Genomic DNA, 8,455 nt, shown 5'->3' on the forward strand with positions numbered 1-8,455 from the left:
GATCAGGAGGATAAGAGCATATTATAACAAAGTAGTAATTGGGTGTTAGGAGTTTATTCTGTTTTGGGTCCCTAGTGGCCGCTATTGTGCTTTTTCTGTGATGTCTCTGTTTTTTTTTTTTGTCCTTGCCCTACACTGCATTTTCCCGCCATTTTTGATTGCCTGATTATTGTCAGACGTGTTGATCTAATTTACCTGCCTATTTATATTGGGCCTCGGGGGTGAAATGTCACTGAGTCTTCGCTTTAAGTCATGCTGAGAGTGACCTGTTTTTCTAGTCTTCATCTCTGTCCTTAGCCAGAAAGTTAAGTTTTTGTGATTATCCTTTAAGTTTTGTTTGTTGCCTTGCATTTTTGGATTTCCACTGTGGATTTTAAGTTAAGTTTTCATGATTTTCTCAGTTCTGCCCTGTGCTGTTTATTGGACTTAATCATTTCTATTTTTTGAATTCTTTTTGATCTTCTGTGGATTCTAAGTTCTTGAAATAAACTCTGAGAAGACTTTTACCTCTGCACTTGAGTCTCCTGAGTAGCTCACTTTGATTGAACTTTGCCTTTCACACCAGCGAGAAATGATTTGTAGATAATAGGAAATTTAAACTTTGATATCGATATCATATATACACACAAACAAACTACTTAGAGAAAAAAAATGAATACATTTAGATATCCAATTAGTGTTATGGCGTGGTGCGGAAAGGAGCACACAAAGATGTCAGATAAAAATGAATAAATCCACAGTAGGGCAATTCTAGACTGAGGGGTAACAAACACACAAGTACATCGATGAGGCTGGACAAATGAGTAGTTTTCAACATTTTATGCTCTGCAAAAAGAAACCCACTTTGAATTGCTAATTTATTATTATTTCTAATCGTAAAGTTCTTTTTAATGATAAGTTCAGTTAATTTTAGGTACCATGAAATTGGTTTGGCTTTTAGCAGGGTCATCGCCATAGTAACTTACGCTCCACAGCTAGCCTTCAGGACAGGTTATGTTCTGGTTTAGAGAGCTTGAACTGTTCAAGTGAAGTGACACATCTCTGATGCAATAAAGCCACTCCCCCAGCTTCTCCAGGGTATTCGCAGGTTTCTAAGAGTTGTATTTAAGACTTTTTAATACTTGGCATGGAGAATCATAACGATACAGAGAAGTTTAGCTAACGAACGACATGCATCATTTGAAGGTACAAAATAATAATTAGGACATTTCAGAATTTCACTATTTTCACTATTCACTAGCTCATTCTGCCATCTTTCACAGGAGTTCTGATGTTTAGTTGTCTTTAAGTTAACTTACCATTCTTTAAGTAGTGTTGAGGCTTTTAAAATGTTTTGTTCATCGGGACAAAGGAGCATCTTCTGAAGCGGGTCTGTGGACCAACTGTAAGACGGCAGTCAGAGTTTTATCCAAAGACCATCTTGAATGAGGATGAATGCAAAGAAACAATTGCATTCATGAACCATTCTTCTGATGAGGATGCCATCAAAAGAAAATGAAATTGACATTTGACTATCGCGCAACATGGTTCTTGACCTATGCAGTCAAGTGATATATTGACAGTCTTTCCACGATTCAAACACATGGTTTTAAGTGTTTATAATCATACTTTCCAACAATTTTACAATGCAGTGAAATGTATACTCATTTCTAAATATGTTTATTCAATGCCCATATGGTTTTATATCCATAATTTTTTGTCATACATTTCTGCCTCTTCTTAGATTGAGCAAAACTTTGTTCTGATGTTTGGAGGAGGAGTGTCAGGCAAGCTACTGGAAAAGTGGACCACTGTATTCAAGAAAAAAAGTGATTCAGCAGTGCAAAAGCTTCCAAGCACCAGTGATTTGGAAGAACTACTGCTCGCAGCTGAATCTCCTACTGGTATCTCAGAAGAGGGTGTTAGTTTTTGTAAGTTAAAATTTTGCTAACATAACGTGCGTTTAAACAGGTTGAGACGGCAACCTCTCTTCTATAATACTTCTGTTGCATTTGATCCCACCTTCTGCCCAAGGCCGGAAAAGACCAGGAAAGTGATCCGAGTATTGACACCATTTACAACCCTGAGACTGCTGAGGCAGAAGTACTCAAACATTTGATCAGATTGTTATTGCTGGAGAGGTGGCCACAACATCAGTTTTATCAAATAAGATCACTTTGGATATGTGTGCATCTGCTGTGCAGATTTAAATGTGTACAACTGCACAATTAAAAGTTGCTGGGTTAAGTCAGTCTGCTATAAATGGTTTTGTTTCAACTATGGAGGAAATAGTTTGAGATTCACAGTCAAGCCCAGGATGCAGCTTTGCTCTGTCTGTCTCCAAATGACATTGCTACTAAAAGGAAAATAGAAAGTTCAATTCAGCGTTTGGGAAATCCATTTACTTTGTTCAATTCAGAAGCCAAACAAAAATTTTTTACAGAAAAACTTTGAACCAACTGAAATAGTGCTTGCAGGAGAAATAAAACTACTAGTACATTCGATCAAGTTGTTGTAACAGCTAAATTTGCCTATATTCCCATTTTAGAAACAGTAAAAGTCAACTTAAAAAAAGGAACCGTCCACCGATGGTCAAATTGTTGTTCAGAAGCAACAATTTGGGTTTGAATGTCATATAATCTTGGTGCTTGTTGCGCAACATGCCTGTTATTTGGTGATTTAGTGCAAAGAGATGATAGACACTGGTGTCTTTTGCTCTTACTTCTTCAGACATTGTATTTTCACCAGTCCTTACAGAAGGCATGACCATTTATCTTAAACGTTTAATAATTGAACATCAGCTTTGCAAAAAAAATTTTCCTGAAATAAACCTAATACCAAAACATCACATAATGATACATTACCAACGGTGTATAAGAAAAACTGGACCAGTTCTGCACATATGGTGTATGAGATACGAATCTAAAACATAAGTTCTTTAAAACAATTAAAGAGCTTTAAGAACATTACTAAAATGCTAGCAAAAAGCACCAGAGTTTTATGGCAATGCATTGGGAGTGTTTTAGCCAGTACAGATTGATTCTTGGTCCAGGGAAAATGGTGGAACTCGGTGGACTTAGAGGTGGCATGGACATAGCTTCCAAACTTGGAGTGGAGATATCAAAACTGGTAAGGTGGATCAAACATCATGGCACAGAGTATCGCGCTGACTTTATTATCTTTATTATGACAATGTACTGTTATGTGGAATACTGATGGAAACCCTCTGTTTTGTTCTAAGTAATCTTCCTGACTTTTCCCAATTCCTTAGCACATCCAATACGACGCAAAAACTTGATGATATAACAGAAACTATGCACTCTCTTTTTTCTAGCTTTAGATACAGTTGCTCCTTTGCACTTAAAAAAGATGAAAGAAAACATTCTGACTCAATGGTATAATGACAACACACGCACCCTAAAGAGAGCAGCCCGGAAAATGGAGCTAAAAAACTCAATTAGAAGTATTTCGTATTGACTGGTGGGAGAGTATCCTGTCATACAGAAAAGCATTAAAAATTGCAAGATCTGATTATTTTCTCTCTTTTAGAAGAAAACAAACACAACCACCGGTATTTAGTCAAAACAGTAACTAAATTAACGAAAAATAAAACGTCAACAGGTGCTAACATTCCCCAAGAGTATAGCAGTAATGACTTCATGAATTTCTTTACTTCTAAGATTGATACCATCAGAGATCAAATTGTAACTATGCAGCCGTCAGCTACAGTTTCACATCACATAAGATCTCTTAGTGTAAGATGGTTCATTTGACTAACAGTATCACCTCTGTTTTGCTTCTTCTACCACAGGATATCCAGTCTGTCTGATGAGTCCAAGACTAGATGGTGGAAGATGTTTCAGTGGTCAACTTCCTTCATCTAATAATTGGATGACCAATTAATCTTATGTTGGCCATATTACATAATTGGTTTATTTTCTAAATATATTAATTTTCCATATTAAGTAGGTAAAATGAATGTAATTTTAATGTGTGCACTGTTCTCGAAGGGGATGGGTCCCACCATGCTGAGTCTGGTTCCCCTCTCAAGGTTTTTTTTACCTCCAAACCTTTGAGTTTTGTGTAAATCCTGTCTGCCTCTCTAGGTCTTTCCAACCAGGCTTTTCAAAACAGACGTTTTTAATCAAATAAAAATGTTATTAGTTAAACAGGACTGCACAATTAATTCAACAACAAAGTTAAATGTGAAAATTAAGAAATTATACCAAATATTATTATTGTAAAAATTTTAACTATTTTTACAGAACAATTATCTTATTGCAACAGCAATATTTCTGTATTAATTTTTATAACTTTAATAGCGGTAATACATAGTATTTTGTTAAAATCACATTACCAAAAATATTTACTGCTAGTCAATTAAAAGCTATAGAATATAGCTGCTTGGTGGGTCGAGATTTGACACAACAGGTGCTTTTTATACATTTTTTATAAACATTTTAGGTGAACTGGCAAATCCAACCTTTATTGAACCGTGTATAGTACAGTAAATAAGGTTTTTACACTTGTGTAAATGAAGACTACACTGTAAACTTTGTTTTTATAATTCTTCAAAATTAGACATGGGTTTTACTATTGATCTAATTCAAGATCACAGTGTGTCTGCAAATGCAATATGAAAACTTAACTTCTAAAAGTGTCATTGAAGTTATAAATTATACATATAGAGCAAACTATTGTGCGAGAGGGGATATGTAGTAAGAGTTACAAAAATAATGATGAAATACATGAAAATAATGAAAATGTAGGAAATAAGGAGATTAGTTTTCAAACATTGAAACGTCGAAGAAGTAACGTGGGTGTTGTATCACAGATCTTTAGAAAATAGGAAGGAGGAAGTAAAGTGATGTCATCAGTTTTAACATTAGAGATGATTTTCATTATATTTATTCTGCATTTTGTTTTTGACTGCTGTACATAGCCATGGGAATGAGCAGTTTTGTGTATGTATATAATTAATACAAGTTGATCACTTGTCATTTGAAATACGGAAGTATGTACAATAATTTATTTAAAACAATAATTTTCGTAAAAAATTTCCATCGGGAAGCTATTTGTAGGCCTTACTCTTAATCTGAGTTTATCTTAACTAGCAGTGACGGCAACATGCAGAATCTTTAATTAGACAAATATTTTATATCTATTTTCGCTGAAACAATATTAACTGTATATGACGGTTGACCATCTCAGGTGATTATGTGCGTTAGTGAAATTTGAGTTCATCTTATATGATCTTTTAGACATACTGAAAGCAACAACGGACCGTTTAGCTCAGATTTAACATGTTTTAGTAAATTAAATGTGACTGATAAAACTGTGAACTCACTGCGAGCCAGTGTATTCCATAACATCTCAGGTTACAAATGTAACCATGGTTTCTCTAGGGAACGAGACGCTCCCTTCACAAATGCTTTGGGAACGCCTTCAGCGTGAGCCGCTCTGAACCCACGTGTGAAATCTGTCCAATGGAGGGGAGCCATGTCATGGACGAGATGACATCACCGACCAGGAAGTATAAAGTCACGCTCTGCGAGGCCGGCGCCTCTGTAGTGAAGTAAGCGCTGGCAGGGGTGCGGGAAGTATGGCATCGGGACACAGCGCCTCGTTTCCTAGAGGAACCATGGTTACATTTGTAACCTGGGACGTTCCTCTTCAGGAACTCGAGCTGCGCGCCATAAACGCTTTGGGAACGAGATGCCCACGCCGCCATAGTTCCAAGGCCCTGCCTGAAAAGGGGTCCTCAGACCACCCATCAGGATAAGACAGAGGAGCCAGGGGTGGCCCTCATGTCTAGATTGTAAAAACGGGCAAAAGTGGAGGGCGTGGACCACCCAGCAGCGTTGCAGATGTCCCCAAGGGGCACACCGCTAAGATAGGCCTTGGAGGCCGCCATACCCCTAGTTGAGTACGCTCTGAGCCCGAGAGGGCATGGGAGTGCAGAGGCCTCATAGGCCAGTTGGATAGCCTCAACTATCCACCTGCTAATAGTCCGCTTAGCAGCAGCACTGCCCCTGTTTGTCGGACCAAAACAAATGAGTAAGTGGTCCGACCTCCGCAGAGACGCAGTTCTGCGCACATAAGTGTCCAGTGCTCGCACTGGACACATGCAGTTGGACTTTTGCTGATCTAGGTCCTGGAAGGGGGAGGACAGAAGGCCTGCAGTATGATTGGTTGCGGTCTAACAGAGGGCACTTTAGGTGTATAACCCACTCGTGGGTATACAAAAGCCTTGGCCATGCCTGCCACTGAGAGGGCCTGTAGATCTCCCACCCTCCGAAGAGAGGTGATGGCGAGGAGAAATGCTGTCTTATAAGATAAGACAGGTAAGGGAACCTCTTCGAGGGGCTCGAAGGGTGCCTTACACAGAGCCTCTAACACACATGTGTCAAACTCACGGCCCGCTGGGCCACATCCGCCCGCCTTGTAATCATATCTGGCCCGCAAGATCATTTTACATTATTGTTATTCATGGTCCATCGATATAAAGCGCTGATAACACAATACTGCACAGAACTACAGATCCCATAATCATTATGGCATAATGCAACGCTTCAGCTGCCTTGCCGCGTACTTCTCGCGTCAATTAAGTCTAGCTATTACAAGATATAATGAAGATAGCCGTTAGCCGAAGATACCAGTCACGATGCCAAAAAGAAAAGTTGATTCTGAAAACAGAGCCTTTAATAATCGATGGGAGGCTGAGTATATGTTTAGTGACATTGCGGTAAACCCGTATGTCTCATTTGTGGAGCTAATGTGGCTGTAATTAAAGAATTCAATATAAGACGGCACTTTGAGACAAAACAAGGATAACCTGAAAGACCTGGATTCAGAGCAGAAGAAACCGAAAGCAGAAGAGTTAAAGAAGAATCTAGCATTCCAGCAGACGTTTTTACCCGCAAAATCACAAAGTGAAGCTGCTGTGAAAGCAAGTTTTATCGTGGCAGAGGAGATCACCAAATCAGCCTGGCCATTTACGGAGGGAGAATTTTTGAAGAGCTGCATGATCAAGGTGTTCGCGTGTTATGTCCAGACAAAAGCAGATGCTGGCTAATATAAGTGTCAAAGTGTAACCGACATGAAACTGCCCTGGGACAAACTTATTGGACTTACAACTGATGGAGTGCGGCTATGTGCAGTGCAAAAAGTGAACTAGTGGGAAGGATGCGAGTGAAGATGCAGGAGGAGAACTGTACTGGTGAGTTAACAGCATATCACTGCATCATACACCAGGAAGCACTATGTGGCAAAAGTCCTGAAGATGGACCATGTAATGAGCACTGTAACGCAAACCGTAAACTTTATCCAAGCTAAAGGGTTAAATCACTGGCAGTTTCGGTCCTTTATGCGGAGATAGATTCAGAGTTTGCCGACATTCCGTATCATACAGAGGTGCGTTGGCTAAGTCGGAGAAAGTTCTCAACAGAATTTTTGAGCTCAGCAACGAAATCTGTCAGTTCATGGACAGTAAAGGAAAAGACTCCACCATTTTGAGGGAGGAAAAATGGAAGTGTGAGTTGTCGTTGCTGGCTGACAGCTCATCTTAACGCCTTAAATCTGCAGCTCCAGGACGTGACCGCATGATTACTGACATGTATGACGCAGTGAAGGCATTTCAAGTGAAGCTGCTTTTATGGGAGACACAAATGCAACAGTGCAACTTGCCTCACTTTCCCTGTTGCCAAGTAATGTTGAACCAAGTCAGCACAAATGTGTTCCCAAAACGGACTTTGCCGACAAACTGAGCACACTACTGAGCAGGTTCGCACGGGCGCTTTTAGTGACTTTGAAGCACAAAAAGAGTTTTGAGTTGCTTTGCAACCCATTTGCCGTCGATGTTGAAACTGCACCTGCGCAGATTCAGATGGAACTGATTGAGCTGCAGTGTAATGGGACACTGAAGGCAAAGTACGACACTGCAGGACCCGCACAGTTCATTCACTCCATCCCTACATCAATGCCTCAGCTCCGCTCTTCATGCGGCTCGAACCTTGTGCATGTTTGTGAGCACATATCTGTGTGAGAAGCTCTTCTCAGTGATGAAGATTAACAAAACAGCACACAGAAGTCGTCTCACTGATGAGCACCTGCTGTCCATCCTGAGAGTCTCACAACACAGGACTTTACACCAAACGTAAACGAACTCGTTGCCAAAAAAAGATGCCAGGTATCCGGCTGCGGTCAGAGCAAATAATCACACCAGAGTCATAAGAGCAAAGAAAACTGAATGATTTTAATTGTTATTGCTGAAAAGCACACATTTTATGTATATTTCCAGGTTTTGTAGCATGTTCATATTTCTAACTTGTATAATTTTGACAGGAGATATTTTTAAGGAGAGCAAAATCTTTTGGGATATTTAAGTTTATTTTTTTATATACATTGACATAGGAGCAAAGGAATTTGAATATTATATTTAACAAGATATTTTTATGAAGAGCAAAAAATTAAATAG

The 8,455-nt window shown here is 39.3% G+C and overlaps 1 pseudogene; it reads left to right on the top strand.

Annotated features, from left to right (window-relative positions):
- The first annotated feature begins 7,078 nt into the window (after window positions 1-7,078).
- LOC122331476 lies at window positions 7,079-8,194 on the top strand (annotated as a pseudogene).
- Window positions 8,195-8,455: the final 261 nt, after the last annotated feature.

Source organism: Puntigrus tetrazona, unplaced genomic scaffold, assembly GCF_018831695.1.
Source record: "Puntigrus tetrazona isolate hp1 unplaced genomic scaffold, ASM1883169v1 S000000001, whole genome shotgun sequence".
Lineage (NCBI taxonomy): Eukaryota > Metazoa > Chordata > Actinopteri > Cypriniformes > Cyprinidae > Puntigrus > Puntigrus tetrazona.